This window comes from Chiloscyllium plagiosum, unplaced genomic scaffold (assembly GCF_037043375.1).
Source record: "Chiloscyllium plagiosum isolate Xiang-an unplaced genomic scaffold, Cpla_swu_hap1 HiC_scaffold_28, whole genome shotgun sequence".
Lineage (NCBI taxonomy): Eukaryota > Metazoa > Chordata > Chondrichthyes > Orectolobiformes > Hemiscylliidae > Chiloscyllium > Chiloscyllium plagiosum.
In genome coordinates, this window is record NW_028270166.1 from 36206509 (window position 1) to 36230602 (window position 24094).

At 42.3% G+C, this 24094-nt stretch overlaps 1 protein-coding gene across 3 annotated transcripts in view; it reads left to right on the forward strand.

The window, feature by feature from the left end:
* Nucleotides 1–24094, forward strand: part of sema6bb (sema domain, transmembrane domain (TM), and cytoplasmic domain, (semaphorin) 6Bb) — a 554928-nt gene that overhangs the window by 122348 nt on the left and 408486 nt on the right. For all 3 annotated transcript variants that reach the window (XM_043720975.2, XM_043720977.2, XM_043720976.2), the window contains one exon: nt 5295–5384. The gene's annotated coding sequence lies outside the window, so the exon portion shown is untranslated. The remainder of the gene's footprint in view (nt 1–5294; nt 5385–24094) is intronic.

A 24094-nucleotide genomic window follows, 5' to 3' on the forward strand; every position in this document is an offset into this window, starting at 1 on the left:
TTACAATTTGACATTTCTGAAAATGTTGGGCTTTCAAGTTGCTGAATATTCTGCCAGGTTAGCCATGCCATGCTGCAGGGTGGCAATGACCAGCTGTAGTTAATTCACAGCAATGCCAGTCCAATCACCAGGACCCGTGGTCTTGGGTCAGCTCAGGAACTGAGAAACATTGGCTACTACATTTGTTTCAAAGGATAATCTATGAGCTATCAAATGCAGACTGAATCTAATAGACTCGAAGATTGTGCAATGTGCCCTGTTCAATGTAAGAATCAGACTTTAATGGGCACCACCTTTATGCTGGGTGAGCATGTCTTTGATTGATGTAGCAACTATCCATCCTTTATTAGAGAATAAAAAGCCTCTATACTGCATTAATCTGCAAATTTCGATCCTTGTCATGTTTAGTGATGCGATACAAAAAGGCTGTTGTCTTGTTAGCTGCTGTCATCAGTGCACATTGCAACATATTCAGAACATAATTACATCCTGGTCCATCAGAAATCAAGTAAGACTTGAATTAATTATTTATCGCCTCAAGTTCCCTGAAGGCTCGATAAATGCACTGCTCTGTGAGAAAATACGTTCCGGCTGGGATTCCCACTCTGTGTTACATTTGCCAATGCTAGCAAGGGTGGAGATGCTGTTTAGCCTGCAGTGCTGTTGGCAAGCTGCTGTCCGTAGATTTTTGCTGTACGTGTGTTGGGAAGGTAGAGCTTGGCTGCCTTGCTCCCCAGGAGAAAGTGAGGACTGTAGATGCTGAAGATCAGAGTCCAGAGTGTGATGCTGGAAAGCACAGCAGGTCAGGCAGCATCTGAGGAGCACAAGAATCAACGTTTCGGGCTTAAGCCCTTCAACAGGAAGGCCTGATGAAGGCCTTGTGCCCGAAACGTTGATTCTCTGCTCCTCGGATGCTGCCTGACCTGCTGTACTTTTCCAGCAACACACTCTTGACACTGCCTTGCTCCCCAGGCCTTTGTTGATGCCCTCACTCTAACAAGAAGTCTCCGCACTCGGCTTAGGAGCAAGAATCCTGCACAGGTTAACCTCGCTAAGTCCACTTTTACCAATTGCTGTTGCCCAGCTGAAACTAGGCTCAGGAAATTTGATTACATCTGAATGGGATCAGCATCAACGATGCTTCCAGCAAATGAGGTTGGGGCAGGACCATAAGAAGATGGACTGCTGGCTTAATTGTGAGGGAGCTGCAGATGCCAACCAGAGCACTAAAGACAGAGTCACAAAGTCTGGCTTGCTGAGCCTACAGAAGAAGAGGTTAAGGGACCCCTGGGGAATAGAGGGGCAGGCAGAGGCCCATAAATTGACTGTGGATGGTTTGGGTTTCTCAAAATGATAACTACAATATCAAAACCTGACCTTTCCCAGGGCAGTGCGCCATAGTCCTTGAACTAACTGCCAAGTATTTGAAGAAGTCAGCCGGCATAAACAACTGCACAAACAGAAATATGATAAGTGCCAATAATCTAGTCACTATTGTATCACTGTTTGTGCACCTTGCTCTATATAACTTGATTGCGATGTTGGTCGAGGGTTAAATATTATCTAGGTACCTGGAGATAACTCCTCTGTACATTTTGAAAATAGTGCGTAAGAGATCCCCTTGGTTTAGTGTTTCATTTGAAAGTGTAGCACTCTCTCAGCACTGCCAGCCTATAGTATATCTGCAACATAGTGCACAGACGTGAATCTGCAAACTTTCTGATTCAGAACAGGGATACTACTGTACAGCCATTACCCATAGAGAGGTAATAAATGGTTATTATAATTCCTTATCCATAGGAATATCAGTCAACCTTTTGTGTAGTTAGGATGACAGGTTGATACCAAACTAGCTCTTGGCATCATTGACAAGCATGGGGATGGTTGATTGACACTTCCAAAGACAAACACGAGGCATTCTGGGAACATACTTCAACTTAAAATAATGGAAAATTGTGAGGTCAGGGCATTTGAAGAGCCTGGAGGTAGGCAGATGTCCTCTCCATCAAATGAAGCAACAATGCAGTCAGCCTGTACAGCATGACTGATGTCTATACTGAAGCAGCAATTCCCAAGGAGTAGTCCCGTCAGTTCATTCTGTCAGCTGGTGCCAGTTCAACAACTCCCATTCTCACTCAGTGAAGGAGCTTCCACTAGCAGTGAAACATCAGACAAAATGAGTTCTGATGAGCAGGCTCCCTGTAGGTTTGATAGAACTCTGTCACTTCTCTACCTTTGTCTCAGATTAAAATGAATTTTTTTTCTCTCTATTTTCTCCCCTTCTCTGCTATGTGCGTTAACTCAAGTTGTGGTACACCTTCATAAGTTGAGTGCTGCATATGTTGTAACAGAACTTTTGTCATTATGACTGCACAATTTCAATATGAAAGAGCTACTCACAGGCTTTATTGATGGCTTGGTACTGAAGTTGATTTGATTTTATCAATATTGCTGCTATGGATCTCCTTTCCTTTTGTGTGCTATTCCTCAGAATCTCACTCTGAAGTAACAACTTTTCGCTCCATCTATTACAAGAACTCACTTCATTTCCTCAGACTATCCAAATGTAACAGTCCTTACCTTGTTCGATTATTTTGTTCTCTAGTAATTGAGTTGTGGATGCCCATTGGTCCTCTTTTAAAAGTAACAATAAGATGCAACATGGTGACTCAGTGGTTAGCACTGCTGCCTCACAGCGTTAAGGACCTGGGTTTGATTCCTGCCTCAGGTGACTGTCTGTGCGGAGTTTGTTCATTCTCCCCGTGTCTGCGGGGGTTTCCTCTGAATGTTCCGATTTCCTCCCAAGTCTAAAGATATGCAGGTTAGGTGATTGACTATGGGAAATGCAGGGTTACAGGGATTGCGCTTTTTATGGTTGGGAGAGGGGGGAGGTTAATGTGAACCTGATGGGCTGAATAGTCTACTTACACACTGTAGGGATTCTATGAATAATCAGTGTTCAGGCTGCCCTCCATGTCCTGTTGATAATTGAAAAAAAAACTACAGGCCTAAAAACAAATCCTAGGCTGGACACTTTGCTGTAGCGTGGACAGTGATTGAGAATGCTGGCTGATAATTCCCACAAAATACAGCAGGAGTATGGAAGATATTTGACCCACTTTCCCATTTGTTACTACAATTCGATCGACTCAGGCTGCTGGCATTAAATCTAGAACCTTCTTCGACAGTCAGTTCTGCTGCATAGCTTTGGAGTTTTCAAACCTTCCAGGATGAATCTGAAGTCACTAGGAATTAGGTCTGCAGAAAAACTACTGAGCCTTAAAAATAAATTATTTCATTTGTTTTTACACATTATGAAGATCTTGGACATGGGAAACGGGGAAGGATTTTCAGGCTGGGGTCAGGACCCCATGTGTGAATCATTTCCAGGTCCTAACACCACACCATGGCAGTAGTCCAGTTGGAAAGCTATTTCAATATGTAAAGGCTGTAATATGGACTGTGGTGATTTTGGTGCCAAATTATTGGCACCCAACATTGCCTGGAAACAGAACTTGGCTCTGGAGGTCTCCCAGTTCACAAAATCCTGACAGAGTGGTAGCAGGCCATTTGATCCATTGAGTCCACACTGACCCTCTGAAGAGCATCGAACCCAGACCCAATCCCCCGCCTCATCCGTATAACCCTGTATTTCCCATGGCTAATCCACACATTCCTGGAGACTGTGGGCAATTTAGCCCTGCCAATCCACCTAACCTGAATGTCTTTGGACTGTTGGAGGAAACCAGAGTACTCAGAGGAAACCCACATAGATAGAGGGAGAATGTGCAAACACCACACAGCCAATCACCCAAGGCTGGAATCGAACCCAGGTCCTTGACACTGTGAGCCACTATGCTGCCCTTATAAAGAAGGCAGCAGACATTTCTGGTCTTTGCCCTTGCCTTGTAAAATGGAGCAAGTGGGGAAGCAGTGAACAGGAATGCTCACTCATCAACTTATTTTGATTTGAGACTTTAAATCAGCAGTAATCAATGATGGCTCCTCACTGTGCTCTACACTGATGTGCCCAAAGTCCATTCTTCTTCCTGTCCTAAGAACAAAGAACAAAGAACAAAGAAAATTTACAGCCCAGGAACAGACCCTTCAGCCCTCCAAGCCTGAGCCGATCCAAATCTACTGTCTAAACCTGTCACCCAGTTCCTAAGCATCTGTATCCCCTTGCTCCCCACCTACTCATGCATTTGTCCAGACACATCTTAACTGAACCTACCATGCCTGTCTATACCACCTATGCTGGCAACGCGTCCTAGACACCCACCCCCCCCCCGCTGTATAAAGTACTTGCTGCGTATATCCCCCTTAAACTTAACCTTTGAAAATGTAATTCTGTTGCCCTCCAGTCCATTAATAAGCACTTCCTGAAGCAGTTAACCAGAGCTGAGCGGGTTGCCACCCCCACCAACTCTGAAAAGCGCAGTATGTCATAGAAGCATTTGGAATGCTAGCACACCATCCGTCAGTGTTCCATGCAATGCGTGCCAATATTCAACCTCACCGCAACGGGCACTTGAAAATCCAGAGCAGGCTGTTCAATTTAGTAAAGAAGAGGCAGGAGAGGTGATGTATTTGTAAGTTGTTGTGTTGGATAACCAAAGGGTGGGAGCTTGGGGGTAAGATTGTTGGAAGGCGTATGGTAAAATTTCCAGGAATACATTGAAGCCAGAGTTGGTAACCCCTGAGCAATCTGGTAATAAAGGAGATTATTATACTTGGACCTGGCAGCTGTTGTTTAACCTGAATGTTGCAAACTTCAAAAGACATAATGATAACATTGGGATATTGTATTGTAGCGGTAGTTTCCCTATCTCCAGGCTAGAAGTTCTGGGTTCAAATCCTACCTGCTCTCAGTAGTGTGTCCTATCATGTGCGAACAAGTTGTTTTCAACAACATTTCTGATAAAGTGGCCAACAGTTAAAATGATGGTTCACTGTGTGTGTACACCTGGGTTCAAATCTAACCCTTGTTGAATGTTTCTTTGCCTTTCTTATGCAAGGTGTTGACATATTGGTATTGCTACTGGTCTAATAATCCAGAGACCGGGGTATGGGTTTAAAATCCAGCTCCAGCAGCTGGAAATATTGCATTTTTGGATAAAAAACTTAGGAAACTCATGGCGCAGTGATATGTTCAAGTCCCAGCTACCTCAGAGAAGGGTTCGTACAGGTTAATTAAAATAACCTGAAGATCGGCTCTCACCAGAGGTGAAGGCAACCTAGTAATTTGAATGGGTTAGTGATGAGCTCACAGCATGTCTATTTGTTTGTTGCAGATTGAAGTCCAGCTTTGTCTAATTCTCTGCAGCTCTGGGCACTCCAGTGGAATGAGCTTCATCAGCCACCTTCTCAGTTCCTGGGAGTAGGTAGGACAGCTTAACAGTTTTACCAACATTTCTACACTTCCCATTTTTCACTTGGGGGAGAAAGCGTCACCACTGTTGGTTCGTGATTTACATGACTGTGTTTTGTCTGCCTCCTCCTCCCCACCTCCCTCTCACCTTCCCAAGCCTCATAAGGCTCACTCTGGAGTGGATGAGCCTCATCAGTCAAACCAGCAGGGAGCCCAGGTTTCATATGGAGTGAATTGTGCTCTATGCCGTTAACGTACAGTCTTATGAACTCACTTGCACAATTTAAATGCATTTTTAAATTTCAGTCACATTTTGTGTGCTGCATGCCAGTCTGCTTTGTTCAATCCCATTAAAGCTTTCCAAATGTCTTGTTATCATATCCTCCAGAACAGACTCTCACATTTTCCCCACTACTGTTGTTAAACTAACTGGTCTGTAATTCTCAGTTTTATTCTTTCCCCTTTTTAAACAATGGAGTTACATTTACCACCCTCCTTCTGTAGGATTTGCTCCAGAGTCCATAGAACTTTGGAAAATGACCACCATTATCCATTCATTACTTCCAGGGCTAGACACTTAAGAGAGTCAAGGGGCAGAGCTGAGTATGGTGGCCATCACCACTGAGAAGGTGCTAGAAAAACTGAATGGCTTGACGGTGGATAAATTACCTGGACCAAATGGACTACACCCAGAGTTCTAAGGGAGGTCCTGAAGAGATAGCAGAGGCCTTAGTGGTAATCTTTCAGGAATTGCTAGAATCAGGAAGGGTCCCAGAGGACTGGAAAATGTGACACCCCTGTTTAAAAAGGGAGTATGGCAAAAGACAGAAAATTACAGACTGATTAGCCTAACCTCAGTCATGGGTAAGATCCTGGAATCCATTGTGAAGGATGAGATTTCTGAATACTTGGAAGTGTACGGTAAAATAGGGCAAAGTCAGCATGGTTTCAACAAGGGGAGGTCATGCCTGACAAATCTGGTAGAACTCTTTGAGGAAGTAACACGCAGGTTAGACCAAAGAGAGCCAATGGATGTTGTCTACTGGACTTCAAGAAAGCTTTTGACAAAATGCTGCACAGGAGGCGACTGAGTAAGAGAAGGGCTAATTGTGTTAAAGGCAAGGTGCTAGCATGGATAGAAGCTTGGCTGTCTGGCAGAAAGCAGAGAGTGGGGACAACAGGGTCATTTTCAGGATGGCAGCCAGTGACAAATAGTATTCAGTAAGGATCAGTGTTGGGACCGCATGTTTCAACTTTATACATTAACAATCTAGATGAAGGAATTAAGGGCATTCTGGCTAAGTTTGCAGATGATACAAAGATAGGTAGAGGGGCAGATAGAATTGAGGAGGTGGAGAGGATTTGGACAGGGTAAGAGAGTGGGCAAAGAAATGGCATATGAAGTACACCGTGGGAAAATTGAGGTCACCTTGATAGGAAGGGTAGAGGCATAGACTATTTTCTAAATGGGGAGAAAATTCAGAAATCTGAAGTGCAAATTGACTTAGGAGTTCTAGTCCAAGATTCTCTCAAGGTAAACTTGCAGGCTGAGTCAGTATTTAAGAAGGCAAATGCAATGATGGCATTTATTTTGAGTGAACTTGAAAATAAAAGCAGGGATTTACTTCTGAGGCTCTATAAAGCTCTGGTCAGACTACATTTGAAGTATTGTGCACAGTTTTGGGCCCCATAATTCAAGAAGGATGTACTGGCCCTGGAGTATGTTCAGAGGAGGTTCATGAGAATGGTCCCAGGAATGAAAAGCTTAACATATGATGAACATTGAAGGATTCTGGGTCTATCCTCGATGGAATTTAGAGAGATGATGGGGCATCTAATTGAAACGTACAGAATACTAAATAGCTTGGACAGAGTAGTTGTTGGGAAGATGTTTACATAGATAGAACCCGAGGGCACAGCCTTCGAGTAAAGGGAAGACCTTTTAGAATAGAGATAAGGAGAAACGTATTCTGCCAAAGAGTGGGGAATCTATGGAATTCATTGCCACAGAAGGCTGTGGAGGCCAGGTCATTGTGTATATTTAAGATTGAGATAGATAGGTTCTTGAGCATCAAGGGGATCAAGGGTTATGGGGAGAAAGCAGGAGAATGGAGTTGAGAAACCTATCAGCCATGATTGAATGACGGAGCACACTCAATGGACTGAATGGCCTAATTTCTGCTCTTATGTCTTAAGACCACTTTCTTCAGTGCTCTGGGATGTCAGTTATCAGCCCTGGTGATTTATCAGCCTTTAACCTCATTAATTTACCCAACACCATTTTCTTCCTTGTACAGAAATACTTCCATGCTGCCCTCTAACCCGACCCTCAGTTTCCAAACATTTCTAGAAAGTAATTTGTATAATTTTTGTTAAGACAGAACCAAAGTATTAGTTCAACTGTACTTTAACATGTTGATTACTGTTGCCTATAACTGTCCTTTACACCACTGCATTGAAACCCAATGGGATACTTCATTTTCTTGTATATTCACTGAATGTTTGGGTTGTTGGACAATGAATAAAATTCAAATCCCTATGATGTTTTTGTTTTACACATTGTACATTGTCAGAACAGAAAAAAACACACAGGTGATGAGGAGGTAATGCACCCAATTAAAGAAATACTTCTCTTCTAGTAACCAGTATGTCTGCGTCTTAAACATACATAATTTTTTTTCCTCTAGTACAGAAGACTACTTCAAACACATACACTTTTTTACAGTGAAGAACTTTTCTTTTACTTCGTAATTTATTTCCTCTCTCCAAATTGCCTGATCTGCTTTGAAGTAATGTTCTCAACAACTCCGCAATCTTTAATGTTTCCTATTGCCTGTTGACATTTAGATTAGATTAGATTACTTTAGATTAGATTACTTACAGTGTGGAAACAGGCCCTTCGGCCCAACAAGTCCACACCGACCCGCCGAAGCGCAACCCACCCATACCCCTACATTTACCCCTTATTACCTAACACTAAGGGCAATTTAGCATGGCCAATTCACCTAACCTGCACATCTTTGAACTGTGGGAGGAAACCGGAGCACCCGGAGGAAACCCACGCAGACACGGGGAGAACGTGCAAACTCCACACAGTCAGTCGCCTGAGTCGGGAATTGAACCCGGGTCTCTGGCGCTGTGAGGCAGCAGTGCTAACCACTGTGCCACCGTGCCGCCCACTTAGTCCCGGATGAATAGAAGTTTATTCTAACTAAATATTGGGAAGACTGAAACCATATTCTTTGGCCCTGTCACATACTCTGTTTGTTAACCAATGGCCCTATTCCCTCCTTGGGTCACTATCTGAAGCTTAGCCAGACCTTTCACAACCATGGGATTGTGTTTTAACCCTGAGGAATTGTCTCCACATATCCATTACCACGTTTTCCTAGCTCCCATCTCTGTAACGATGCCCACCTTCAGACTTGTCTTAGCTTATCTGCTACTGAGCCCTTCAGTCATTCCCATGTTGCTCCCAGAATTGACTATTTCAATGTTCATTTAACCCTACCTCCCATCTTCCACTCTCCGTAAACCTGAGCTCATCTAAAACTGATAACTGTAACCCAATGCATCAATATCTACTTATCCATCATCCCTGTACTGACTTGAACTGGTGAGATCTTGATTTTAAAATTCCCATTCCTATAATCTCCTATAATTTACCAGGATATAATGTCATACAGCATGGAAACAAACCCTTCAAACCCACTAATCCAGGCCAACCATGTTCCCAAACTAAAGTAGTCCCATTTGTCCTTGTTTGGCCCATATTCCTCCAAACCTTTCCTATTCATGTACTTATCCAAATGCCTTCTGTGTGTTGTAACTGTACCTACATCCACTATTTCCTCTGACAGTTCATTCCACACGCAACCACTCTGCATAAAACAAAGTTGCCCCTCACATTCTTTTTAAACCTTTCTCCTCTCACCTTAAAAATATTGCCCCTTATTTTGAATTCCCCCACACTGGGGAAAAGACCCTTGCTACCCACCTTGTCTATGTCCCTCATGATTTATAAACCTCTATAAGGTCACCTTTCAACCTTTTACACTCCAGTAAGAAAAGTCCCAGTCTAATCAGCCTATTTTTATGTCTCAAACTCCTTATTCCCAGCAACATCCTGGTAAATCTTTTCTGAACCCTCTCCAATTTAATAATATCCTTTCAATAGCAGGGCAACCAGAACTGCACACAGTACTCCAGAAGAGGCCTTACTAATGTCCTATGCAACCTCAGCTTGACATCTTAACTCCAATGCTCAGAGATCTATGCAATAAAGGCAAGCATGATAAACATCTTCTTAAGCACCCTGTCTACCTGTGACACAAATTTCAAAGAATTATGCATCTGTATCCCTAGGCCTCTGTGTTCTACAACACTACCCAGGACGCTACCATTAAGTGTTAGAAGTTTTGCCCCTTGTTTGTTTTACCAAAATGCAATACCTTGCATTTATCCAAGTTAAATTCCATCTGGATTGGGCAAATTGGGCCATATTCTCTAGAACTTTGAAGAATGAGAGGTGATCTCATAGAAACTACAAAATTCTTAAAGTTTGCTTTCCTCAATTCTTGTGCATTCAAAGTCTTAATCTATGTAACATTGGCAACCACGCCTTAAGGTGTACCATTCTTTACTCCTTTTAAAATAGTCCATAAAACCTGCAGTTTGACCAAACTTTCAGTGATCTGTCCTAATACCTCCTGATGTGTCAGCATTTGTTTGGTAGTTTCCCCTAGGAAGCACTTACATTTTATTATTTTGAAGGTACAAAACAAATATCTGAGTTTTTGTAAGCTTTTATAAGACTGCATAGTCACTCTCTGATTCATTAGAACTGAAAATATTATGGAAGAAAGGGCAGGATCAGCTTTTAATATATTTAAATCTATTTATGAATCTGCATTTCTGACAGAAAACTGCCTCTGGTTTTCTGATATCACTTCGTACATTTTCAGAAAATTAACTTTGTTGGCTTCATTTAAAAAATAATGTTTTGTTCATTCTCCTTCCATTTGGAGATTGACATTTGTGCTAGAGATTACCTCAAAATGTAACCTCATTTGACTTGAGCACAATGCCATTGTGACATAATGTGGCAGCTCATCTGCCTTTCCAGACAGTCAAATGCTTTCTTGTGAAGACCAGGCCCCTTTAAAATGTATGAAAAGAAATGTTTTCCATTAAATCATTTTCATACTCATCAGTATGAGAAATGTCAGTAGTTTTTTTTTACTGCAGCAACATCAAAGTACATCAGCTGAAATTAGTTTTCAAAAGCCAGGCAAACCAGAGAATGCGACGTTTCCCTTGACCTGTCTGCAACTCACTGTTTAAATCAGGGATAATATGTCTTTTTGGAGGGATAATGAGGACCACAATAGGGAAAATATAAAGAGTTTAAAAATAGAATTTATTTTAATGAGCCTAACAGAAAGAAACAGGAAATACTATCAAGAACTAATATCTGTCCCATTTTGACACATGAACTCCACCAACCTACCATTTCTTTGTTACTCGTAATCAATTCCCCCTCAAGAAATTCAGCAGTCTGTTGAACGCACTGATGTTACATGCTTCAATGGCTTATTCTTCAGACCACATTTGCCTTATCCTTTGTGATAAACAAAGGTTCTTCATTTCCCCCCTTGCTTCCAACTTCTGAATCTTTCACTTGCACACTGGGACTCAGCCCTTCACCAAAGCATTACCTATATCAATTCCCTTCTTATCCCTTTCCCTTTCATTTATAATGCATCCTGAATTTTTAATTGTTAATGTAATGAAACTTCAGGACTCTCTGCCTGGTAAGTATTAACCTCTGGCAATGAGTCGTTCAGATCTGTATTACCTGAGGAAAGATGATGTCGAGGGGGTTGGATGTACATTGTCCCATGGACCCAAGTGAATGTGACCTTTTTGCTGCAGAGATCTCAAGTTCTAATGTATTTTAGACAGGTCAATAGGAAGCTGTGGAAAACTCACAACACATCAGTGAGGAAGACGTACCCTTTTTTTGTGAATATCAAACAAAACATAGTCACAGTTTTCTTTAAATAAAGGCAATATACAGAACCACAAACAAAGGATCTGGACATACAGGTCCACACATCCAAGTAACTGGCAACACAGATGGATAAGGTGGTCAAGAAGGCATACAGCACGCTTGCCTTCATTGGTGGGGGCATCAAGTGTAAAAAAATTGGCAAGTTATGTTGCAAACCTTTATTTAGGCCACATTTGGAATATTGCATACAGTTTTGGCCACCAGACTACCAGAAGGACGTGGATGCTTTGGAGAGGGTATAGAGCAGGTTTACCAGGATGTTGCCTGGTGTGGAGGGTTTTAGTTTGAGGAGAGGTTGGATAAACTCAGATAGTTTTTACTGGAAAGACAGAGGCTGAGGGGTGACCTGATAGAGGTTTATAAAATTATGAGAGGCACAAAGAGGATGGATAGTCAGAGGCTTTTTTCCCAAGGTGGAAAGGTCAACTACAAGAGGGCACAACTTCAAGTCGAGAGGGGGAAGGTTTAGGGGAGAGGTTTGGGGAATATTTCTCACCCAAAGGGTAGTGAGTACCTGGAATGGACTACCAGTGGAGATGATGGAAGCAGGCACTTTAGCAACGTTTAAAGTGTTTCTTGATAGACACATGAACGGGACTTCAACAGAAGGATAGTAACTGCACATGGGCCATAAGTAGCAGGTCTTAATAAGGGTTAGGAATCAGTGCAGACTCAGTGGGCCAAAGGAGATGCTCCTGTATTGTATTGTATTAATTCTATTGTATAGAAAATGCTGTAAAAAAAAATTAACATGGTTAGAGAGAAAAACAGAGTTAACGTTTCATATTTGATACAACACCTCTTCAGGAGCAGGAAAATGGTGCCTTTTATGTTGTTAGCAGAGTGGGAGGAGGAGTGAGGCGAACAAAGGATGAGTTGAATAGAAAGTAGAACAAAGTTGAACAGACTCATGGGCAGTGCTTGTAATTTGATAAATATTTAAGAAGTGACAGAGGTCTATTATAAAAAAAAACCTTGAGAAACTCCTGCAGCGATACCCTGAGACTGAGGTGAATGACCTCCAACAACCATAGTCATCTACTTTCATTGCTAGGTACGTCTGCAAGTGGAGAGTTTTCCCCTGATACATGTTGACTTCAGTTTTGTCAGGGCTACTTAATGCCTTGCTCGGTCAAATGAGGAATAAAAGCAAGAGCAATTGTTCTCACCTCAGTTCTGCAGCTCAGTTCTTTGAACAACAGTTGTAGTGAGGTCAGAGGTTGAATGGCCCAGGCAAGTCTCACTCTGGATGTTAGTGAGCATGTTCTTGCTGAGTGAGAGCTGCATGACAGCACTGTCAGTGATTACTTCCATCACTTTGCTCATGGTCAGGAGAAGACAGGTTGGACAGGAATTGGCTAAATTGTATTTGGGATGCCTTTTGTATGTAGAACATACACAAGCAATTTTGCACATTGGTGGCTAGGTCCCTGCATTGTAACTACTGGCTAAGGGCATGGCTAGTCATGGAGCAGCCCAATTGCTGAAATGCTGTTTCTTGATATTGCTGTGTATTGAATCTGTCCCATTTAGTGCAATTTTTTTAAAAAATTGTTCACAGGATGTGAGGTGCCATGGATAAGTCAATATTTATTGCCCATCCCTAATTGCCCAGAGGTAAATTAAGACCAAACATCTTTTCTGTGCCTGAGTCCAAATAGGTAAGGATGGCAGATTTCCTTTCCTAAAGGACATTAGTGAACAACTAATGGTTGCCATTAGACTAGATATTTTTATTCTGATTTTTAAACCTGAAATCAATCTTCACCATCTGCCATAGTGGGAATGGAACCCACATCCCCAGATCTTTAGCCGACGGCTCTGGATTGCTCGTCCAATCTCAGTATCATGACACTACCCCCCATCCCCCAATGCCACACAAAATGATGGAGGGTACAATCAATACCGTCAACCAGAAATTCAGCAAAGGTCCTCAGACAGCTTCTGCCAAATCCACAACCACTTCCATCTAGAAGGACAAGGGCAGCAGATACATGAGGACTCCATCACCTGCAAGTTCCCTACCAAGCCACTCATCATCCTGACTTGGAAATATATCACCGTTCCTTCACTGTCTCTGGGTCAAAAATCGTGGAATTCCCTCCCTAACGATATTGTTGGTCAACCCACAGCAGGTGGATTGCAGTGTTTCAAGAAGGCAGCTCACCACCAACTTCTCAAGAGCAAATAGGGCTGGGCTATCAATGCTGTCCCAGCCAGTGATGCCCACATCCCACAAAATGAGTAAAAGAAAAGTGAAGTTGAGACTGAGCAGTGGTGACTGCTATCCGTACCATATGGACAGATGCATCTGGAACAGGAGGGTTCGTAAGCATAAGGTCAAGTAGGTTTTTCTCTCTCATTGGTTCCCTCACCCACCTGCCACAAATCTAATTGAACAGTTCTGTCTTTTAGGACTTGGTTAGTAATGGTGCTAGAGAATCACCTTTAGTGGTGGCCAGTGAAGATCCCACACGGAATCCATTCCACCCTTGCCACCCTCAGCAGTGTTTCCACTAGTGCTCAACAGAGAGAAGTATTGACTTATCAGCCGAGGGATGAGTGGTAGTTGAGGCAGTACGCAGCGCTGTGTGGTAATCAGCAAGAACTTTCCTGGTGTATGTTTGACCGGACACCATGACACATCACAGGGTCCATAGTCAGCATTGAGGACTCCCAGGCAACTCTATCCTGACTATCTAACGCAGTGCTACCGTCTCTCATGGCTCTGTCCTGCCTGTGGGACAGGATCTAGTTTGCAGGCATTGCCTTAGACACCCGAACACCACCCCAGTAATAATTCTGTGAGTAGAACTATGCTAGTCTATTGCTTGACTAGTCTGTGAAACAGCTCTCCCAGTTGTGACACAAGTCTGAGGACTTTGCACGGTCGACAGCACTGGATTTGCCATTATTGTTTCCAGGGACTTGATTGATGTTGAATGATCTGTCTAGTTCCTTTAGTTTTTGTAGCAGTTTGATACAGTTGAGCGGCTTCCTAGGCTATGTATTAATGCTGGAATATGGAATACTTGCCTCTGTGAAAAGCACTGCCAAGTGTCTTATAGCAGTTAGAAGGAGAGTAAATCCCCTCATATTTAAATTCAGAATTATCTTCTTATATCAGGAAAGCCTTTTTCCACATCCTTCAGGAGTCACTATGTAGTCTCTTGGATTTAATGTTAGTCTTCTGCCATAGGTACATACCCAGTAGGAACTGAATCAACACAAGTACTAGTGCACCCTTTCTAGTCAAACGTTAGCCTGCCAACAACAAAAACAGTTTGGGAGGGTCGGGTGTTTTAATAATAATGCAAGCAAATAGATAAAAACACTCTGGCCCCAATGCAAGTCTCATGTGGGCATGTTCCTTGTATACCTGTCTTGTCGGCCATTCTTCTTGTGCCAATCTTTCCCACCCTTACTTCCACGCTTTCACAGGTTTGTAGCACAAAATCCTTTATTTGTTGCAGCCTGCCATTTCTGTCAGCCAGTGGCCAGGGTTTATTTAGAATTAATGAACCTCTTGCACCATTTCAAATGAATCTTCAGTGCATCCTTGTAGCATCTCTCATTGTTGCGTTGCCTTGCTGATGACACCAAAATTGGTGGTGTAGTGGATAGTGAAGAAGATTATCTCAGAGTACAGTGGGACCTTGATCAGATGGCCCAATGGGCTGATGAGTGACAGATGGATTTTAATTTTGTAAATGTGAAGTGTTGCATTTTGGAAAGGCAAACCAGGAGAGGACTTATGCATTTAATACTCGGGCCTTGTGGCGTGTTGCCCAATGAAAAGACCTGGCGGGTGCAGGTGCATAATTCCTGGAATCAGAGGTGGACAGGATGGCGAAGAAGGCATTTGACATTGGTCATAACATTAAGTACAGGGCACTCTTGGAATACTGCATACAATTCTGGTCACCCTTCTATAAGAAGGATACTGTGAAACCTGAGAGAGTACAGAAAAGATTTACAAGGATGTTGCCAGTCTTGGAGGATTTGAGCTACAGGGAAAGGCTGAATAGGCTGCTGCTTTTTTCCCTGGAGTTTCGGAGGCTGAGGGGTGACTTTATGGAGATTTCTAAAATCATGAGGATGGATAGGATGAATAGCCAAGGTCTATTTCCTGAGGTGGGACAGTCCAAAACTAGAGGGCATAGATTTAAGGTGTGAGGGAAAAGATTTAAAAAGGAACTGAGGGGTAACTTTTCCATGCAGACGGTGGTGTGTGTCTGCAATGAGCTGCCAGAGGAAGTAATGGAGGCTGGTACAATCACAACATTTAATAGGATGAATATAATGGGTTTGGGGGATATGGGCCAAGTGCAGTATATGGGACTGGGTCAGATTGGGATGGCTGTTCGGCGTGGATGAGTTGAACCAAAGGCTCTGTTTCTGTGCAGTGTGACTGTACTTGAGAACAGCTCTCCAAATTAAATTGAATAATTTAAGTACCTGACAGAAAAAAAGATGCCTTGCTTTCATGTGATCCAACTATCATAGAGATGAAAGACTGCTGTACATTTGAAATATCTTACAATAAAACAAAGCAGCAATGTTTAACAGACTGTGGCACAGACTGGTAGAACATGGGATTGTGCTTGAGAATTCTGGATTTTTTTTGCTGAATAGAGTAAGATTGAATTCTTTAAATTGTAGATCGCCAGCAGCTACAGACAAACTACAGCCTTCTCAGAAGATTGTCTTGTTTTGTTTTCAGTGCAGGAAATGCAATACTAATAAGAAAAAGGCATAGTTTAAAAATGTTTTTGCCTTCCTTTGTCTTCTTCCTGCATGATTCCAGCCTTTGCTTTGGGGTGAATGCAAATTTTGAAACCAAATGCTATTTGATTGGCTAAATAAAGACTCCCAAAAGATTCAGCTATTTAACATTGGCTGGGTTGATTTACAAACCTGGTCAGCCTTTGACCATGACAGTAGCCAAATAAGGGAATGTTGCTAGCCACTGCAAGTTAAACTTCACCCATCACCCATCATCTGGACATGTAAACTATTCTCAGTATGCAAAGAGTTAAGAGTTTGTACTCTTGAAGGTGGATTTCTGAAGATTGAAGATTCTGGGATGGTTTCTGATCATGGGGCTTGATTTTTAGTTTAGGGCCAGAAAGTTGCAGTTCAATTCATTTAAATGCGGTCTTCATTCATCTGTGACATTGCTAATTATCATTCAGATAATTGGGCCATTACAGTGTTTGTGCCATTGCAAAACTCCTCATTATTTCTCAGTCACTTCACCAAAGTGCTTTGTGCACAGTCACCATTCTTGTTAGTTCAACTGATTTCTGCTAATTTGGAGCAGTTTCAGTCAGACACATTAAAACAGTCTGCCACTCATTTTGGACAAGACACCAGTCAGCTGCCAGACCCATTAAACCATAACCCAGCAAAAGCCATCGGTTTCAAGAGAGGGAAGGATAGTGGCAAGTTGACCTTATATGACAACTAACAATGTTGAATGCATTAACCATGAAGGTTATGTGTACCACACATACATTTTAGGAACTTTGCAGGCTGGAATTCTATGCAGAACACAACATTGCTATGCAAACACATAATGCAATTGTGTCAAATTCAACACTGCATCTTGACAGATTTGTTAAAACATCTATTAACAGCTTGCTAAATGTTGTGTATTTTAAAAAGTTTAAATGCGTTCGTCTATGATGGCAGGGAGCGGAAGAGATTCCAGGTTCAAACAGAAAACACAGGAGAAAATTGGGAATTTAAAATTCACAATATATCCCTGAAGAGATGGAATGAAAATATTTTATAGCACCTCATTTTATTTCCCAGAAATACTCTAAAGAGGCACCCTTTAAATACTTCTTTTTAATGCAGGCAGTAAAGGGAACTGGATTTTTATTTAACTGCCTTGCATTCAGAAATGGACTATTTGTCTGAGAAACGTCCACCATATGTATAATTAGTGACCCACTTAAATATGCAAAGAGAACATAAAAAGAGGAAGATGGACCATTATGTTTTTTCCATGAAGACGCGAATAAATCAGTGTAAACCTCCAGGGTTAGCACAACAATAACAAGAATCTCAAATGATTCTTAACATAAACAATTTTTGATTGTATTATGAGAAATATGTGGCAATTCTGAAGATTGACTTTGCATTGGTAAAGTAGGTGAGGTGGGGCTGGTGTCTGGACTGTGGTCAGAAAATCCAGCCATGACTGCATTTCCCTTTCCAAACTTAAAGGCAACCCATAGCTTGAAGGGCATCCCAATTGCACTGAGTCCGACTAACTCAGAACAAATCAGGAACTGAACATGTGATCGACCTGATCTACCTCATGATAAATCACTGAAATGTTGATTTACTAATTGAGTCATTGAAGAAACAACCCGTTCGATTTGTGAAGATGGGACCTGGAGCTCTTTAAGGGCTGTTCAAGAGATTTAAGTCCTTCTTTAATTCTACTCTTTTCATCCTTGCACCAATTTACACTGATTTAAACCAATCATCCAATACAGTAAATCTTCAACAGATCTCAGTGCAACTCTTAATGACTTTTTTTTTGCTGCTGGGGTTTTAAACCGTACAAAAGCCCAGGTCCAATACCATGAATCAACCTATTATACACATCTTTGGGCTTTTCTGACAACACATAATTGAACTGAATTGCATTGAAAGATCTGGTTACTGGGAATTCTTGTCAATCAGAAAGACAATACTATTAAACATAATTGAAGCCACCAAAACGAATAAGTGGAAAAGCAACTTAATAGCTGGGCTGCTGTGACTGAAAAGTTCAGCATCTTTATCCAGGAAACAATTCCTGGTGAAACCTGTAGCATTTATAACATACCTTCCCCTCATTAAAAGCATAGAGAAGGCCTTAATCATTAAGTGCAAGGTCACATTCACGAGCAAGTTCTGCCAGCATTGCAAGAGAATTTTTAGTTTTTTATCTTTCAGTTTGCTCCCTTCCTCTCTTAAAGGTGCTGACTGATGCTGAGATACCATGTCAGCAAAACCAGCTGCCAGTTGTTAACAGAAATGTGCTGTCTCAGCACTGCTGTCAAGCTACTTCGTATAGTTACTCTTATTTAGATAAACACAATGACCATTTTTACATGATGCAAGGTTTCATCAAGAGCAGCCAAATACCTAGCTGGTTATGGGCAGAACATTTGCTGGATAAATTTTGCATACATCTTCAAACACTGAGCTGCTCAATGTCCAACTGTACCACCATCCAGTGCTTTGATCTCCATTTGTTTGACCCTGAAAACTCCATCTCAATGATGGGTGGTATTTAGTCCAGGAAATGGCGGGTTCTCCTGTCAGCTGATGAGGCAGCCAGGGACTTGTGTCTATTCCTTTAGAAAAGGCCCATCGTTTCTTAAATTATGTTCATTCGAGTAGGGTCACTGGCTAGGCCAACGTTTCTTGCCTAACCCTAATGGCACAGAGGGAAGTTCACATTGCTATGGGTCTGAAGTCATATGTAGGCCAGATGAGGTAAGGACAGCAGATTTCCTTCCCAAAAGGATATTTGTGAATCAGATGGCTTTATGGATGTAGATTTGCTCGCTGAGCTGGAAGGTTCATTTCCAGATGTTTCGTCACCCTACTAGGTGATGTCATTTCCTGTTATCTTTCTCGGGGGTGGTAGATGGGATCTAACTCGATGTGTTTGTTGGAATGTTCCAGTTGGAATGCCATGCTTCTAGGAATTCTCCTGTGTATTCTGTTTGGCTTGTCCTAGGATGGGCATGTTGTTCCACAGGAAATGACATCACCAACCCAAAGAAACCCAAACATATAAATAGAAAGCAGGAATCATCAGCAGTGCTTTGCCCAGAGGCCTGCTGAAGATGTTACCTAGTAGGGTGATGAAACATCTGGAAATGAACCTTCCACCTCAGCAAGCAAACCTACATCCAGAACCTCAACCTGAGCTAAAAATCTTCTCAAAACTCACTCAGATGGCTTTATCTCATAGTGATTTCATATTTGCCAAGAGGCCAGATTTTGATTGATTTCAAATCTGACATGTTGGGATTCAAATCCACATCCCAAAAACATTAGCCTGGGTTCTGGATTACTAATCCAGTGATGATACCACTACACTGCATCTCCAGGCATTTAAGTGACCAGCAACTGGCGTTCCTCAGGATTAAGGACCCAAGCTCTGACTCCAATTGACTGCCAGCATCTGATTGGATTGAGTGTGGTCCCAGAGAAGTAGTGGTGGCTTCTCTGGCAAATGCACATCGTCAGTGAGGGACCCAAGCCATAGGTAAGTGACAACAGGATGATGGTCAGAGGCAGGGGTGTCTGGGGTGTGGGGACTGGGAAAGGGGACACTTACAAAAAACTCCAACTCTCTTCCCAATGAAGGGTCATTGGATCACGGAATGCCTGACAATATGGAACCTATTGTCTTCAGGATGCTGCAGTGGCAGCAGTCCTCCCACTACTGGTTGGATACCATTAGCAGGAGATGAAGCATGTGGTTGGTGGCCAATGAAGACTCTCAATTGATGGGGTGATGGCAATCCTGTTCCTCCTGATGTAGGCCTAATCAGAGCTAAGATGAGCATCAATTCGGTTCCCACACAGCACCCTGACCCCTAATTAATTGAATCTTACCTCCAAGCCTGCCTTGAGGAAGGGATTAAATTCCATTGGATGTTAATACCTGCAGTCGTAAGCTCTGAACCTTCACCGTTCTGATTCATTAACCTGGATTTTCATGGAGTAGGGACAACTCTGTGGAGGGATGAAATTGGTAGCCAGGACTCACATCTGGGATTCTCAGTCCTATTCTTGGGATTTCTGATGTTTGGTATTACCTCAAAATTGTTGGCATACATCTGCATCTCTAACCCAATGGGCATTTCTTGCTCATCCACAATTTTAATGGAGTCAGGTCAACCTTAAAAAAACTCAGAGTTAATGGTACCGCAAAGATACCATTCACCATAGGTGCGGCATGGTGGCTCAGTGGTTAGCACTGCTGCCTCACAGCGTCAGGGACCTGATTCCAGCCTCAGGAGACTTTCTGTGCAGAGTTTGCACATTCTCCCTGCGTCTGCATGGGTTTTTTCTGGGTGTTCCAGTTTCCTCCCGCAGTCAAAAATGTGCAGGTAAGGTGAATTGACTATGCTAAATTGCCCATAGTGTTAGGTTCATTAGTCAGGGGTAAATATAGGGTGGGTTACTCTTCGGAGAGTTGGTGTGGACTTGTTAGGGCGAAGGGCCTGTTTCCATATTGCAGGGAATTTATCCTAATCTAATCATAGACTGCATGATTATCCCACCCATACCAAGTATGGCATCTCCATGTCTTTCACCCATTGAATATAATCTCAGAATGCTATTGTGAAAATAGAAAGTGTTGAGAAAAATATTTTCATAAAAAATAAGTCATTCATGCAAAACCTCACACACTTTCTGAAGGAAAGGTTACTTCAGACCACTACAGTTTGTCAGCCAACCAACTACTTTAAAGTACCGATAGCAGAAATAATAAGCACTTGAAATCTGTTTATCCTGTGAAAACAAGTATTGTGAAATTGACAGAAAAGATGATAGCAGTAGAGATGTCAGACAACTGACCATTGTTTACCTGGGGGCTCAACTGTTTCAGTGTTCTAATGAGCAGGCTGTCAGCAAAGCTTTATTAACGGAGAGGGGAGCAGATTGCCTTGCTTAGAAAAAAAGACAGATAGGAAAGGATGCGCAGAACAGCAGAAGATGGAATGGAGGACCATGGATGGAGGGTGGTGGTGAATAGCATGACGGGACATGGGAAGTGAACGAAGGTGAGTGTGTATGAGAGGTGAATGCTAGAGGGCCTCATATTCATTATAATTGGAATAACGTCTCACAGCATTTTACCTTGGCAGTGAGCAATGCATGTGCCATTTTCTGAGTACTTTTCTGGGTCAGCTGGGCCAACCAGAACTTGCACCCGCCCCCACCATTACACAGACTTTTTTTCAAGTGATGCTAGAAATTCTTTTGACTCCTGCTACTCACTGCCTCAATAAAAATCCAGTCGGATGTGTTAACAGTTGAGGCAAATTGATTTGCAAGGCCCAAAACATTGATTACTGTATTTGGAAAGTCTTGAGAGACACCATAACCAAGATCCAAACCCTGTTCTACTGGATGATGAGCAAGAGTTTCGTTTATGTCTACAAACGTCGCACTGCTTCTAATAATTCTTTTCTGATTTCAGCCTTCCCTTTTCTAGTTTTCTCCATGACTGTCCCTCTCTAACAATGACAGCAGACTAACCTTCAGCATTGTGTACAAACCGACTCAATCCATGTGAGCAGACCACTTATCTGGTTGGCCTATCGAGGTTGGAGAGACATGAAACAAATTGCGCATTGTGGTAATTTTCAAACAATCATGTGTGGTTCAGACTCCGTCACTAACAGCACTGCTGAATTCACAATGCAAGACAATTGGAACATGCTAGATACCGCAGTGTTTTAATACGTTCTGTAATACAATGGCTTAAGTCTGAGGCCGCACATAACATTGGTGTTTGCCTTCTGTTCCAAACATTCCCATGCGGCTTTGTGAGAATTCGCTCCTTTCTGAAAACGAAGTGTCAGCAACATGAACTTCTGTTCAAAGCATTCCTTTATTTCGATTGAACAAAATAGAGAGACTGCACATTTGGAATCATGCAATAAAAAAATGATACAGACTTGAAGGAGGTTTTTCAATCCATTATGCCTATGACTTTTTAAAGAGCTATCTGTATGCTCTCTTTCCCTAAAACCTCAATTTTATTTCTCCTTTTCAAGTATTTGTGCATTCCATTACATATGTCTTACCTCATTTAATCTCTAGTTCTTTTACATCTGTGTTTATGCACAAATTTATAGGTATGCATATATGTACATGTGTATTTATCTTATCTATATTTATACATAGAATCATAGAGTTATACAGCATGGAAAAAGACCCTTTGGTCCAACTCAGCCATGCAAACCAAATATCCTAAACTGATATAATGCCATATGCCTGCAGTTGGCCCATAACCCTCTTAACCCTTCCTATTCATGTACCTATCCAGATGCCTTTTAAAAGCTGTAATTGTACCTGTACCCACCTCCAACATCACCTCTGGCAGCTTGTTCCATACACGCACCACCTTTTGCATGGAGAGGTTGCCCCTTAGGTCCCTTTTAAATCTTGCCCCTCTCACCTTAAACCTACGCCCTCTAGTTTAAGTGTGGCCTTACAGTAAGTCTGCAGTAGTGAGTAGAGTGGATTCTTTCTTGATTATGTTTTATTGAGGTATGTCTCTTGATTAAACTTAAAAATATAAGCCATAAGTATTAATTTAATATAGAGCAGTGTTTTTTAGAGGAATAAGTGCTATTTTCTGGATCTGTAGATTGAAAGAAGCAAAAATGGCCTTTAGTAGAGTGATATGCTCTTGTTGGATGCAGGAGTTACAGGAGAGTTTACGGGTTACTGAGGATTATATCTGCAATAAATGCCATTGGTTGCGAATGGATCAAATGGATCGGTTGGAGTGACAGTTTGAGACAATGAGGAATTTAAAGAGCAATGGGGTGTGATGGATGGCAGTTAGAGGAAGGGAGAAAAGTCTCAGATACAGTCACATAGATGGGTTAACTCCAGGAAATGTAAGAGAGGTAGGCAGGTAGTACAGAGGTCTTCTGTGGCAATCCCCATTTCAAACCAGTATGCTGTTTAGGCAGATGTAGGGGGTGATGGATTCTCAGGGGAAAAACAGCAAAGTTTCTGGTATTGAGACTGGCTCAAGCGATCGATTGTGTGAGGGGACTCTCTAGTCCAAGGCACAGACAGACATTCCATAGCCAGCAGTGAAAAATCAGAATGGTGTGTTACCTCCCTGGTGCCAGGATCAAGGATGCCTCAGAGAGGGTACAGAATGTTCTTAAGGTGGAGAGGGACCAGCAGGAGGTCATTGTACACATTGGAATCAATGACATTGGAAGGGAAAAGGATGAGATTCTGAAGAGAGAATATAGAGAGTTAGGTAGGAATTTAAAACTGAGATCTGCGAGAGAAGAAAAATCTGGATTACTCCCGGTGCTATGAGCTAGTGAGGGTAGGAATAGGAGGATGGAGCAGATGAATGCGTGGCTGAGGAACTGGCGCAGGAAGAAGGGTTCACATTTTTGGATCATTGGAATCTCTTCTGGGGTCGAAGTGACCTGTACAAGAAGGATGGATTGCACCTGAATTGGAAAGGGACTAATATACTGGCAGGGAGATTTGCTAGAGCTGCTCAGGAGGATGTAAACCAGTAAGGTGAGGACATGGGGCCTAGGGAGATAGTGAGGAAAGAGATCAATCTGAAACTGGTACAGTTGGGAAAAGAAGCGAGTCAAACAGTCAGGGCAGGTCGGGAGAAAGCAGAGAACGAGGTAGGACTGATAAATTAAACTGCATTTATTTCAATGCAAGAGGCCTAACAGGGAAGGCAGATGACCTTAGGGCATGGTTAGGAACATGGGACTGGGATATCAAAGCAATTACAGAAACATGGCTCAGGGATGGGCAGGACTGGCAGCTTAATGTTCCAGGATACAAATGCTACAGGAAGGACAGAAAAGGAGGCAAGAGAAGAGGGGGAGTGGCGTTTTTGA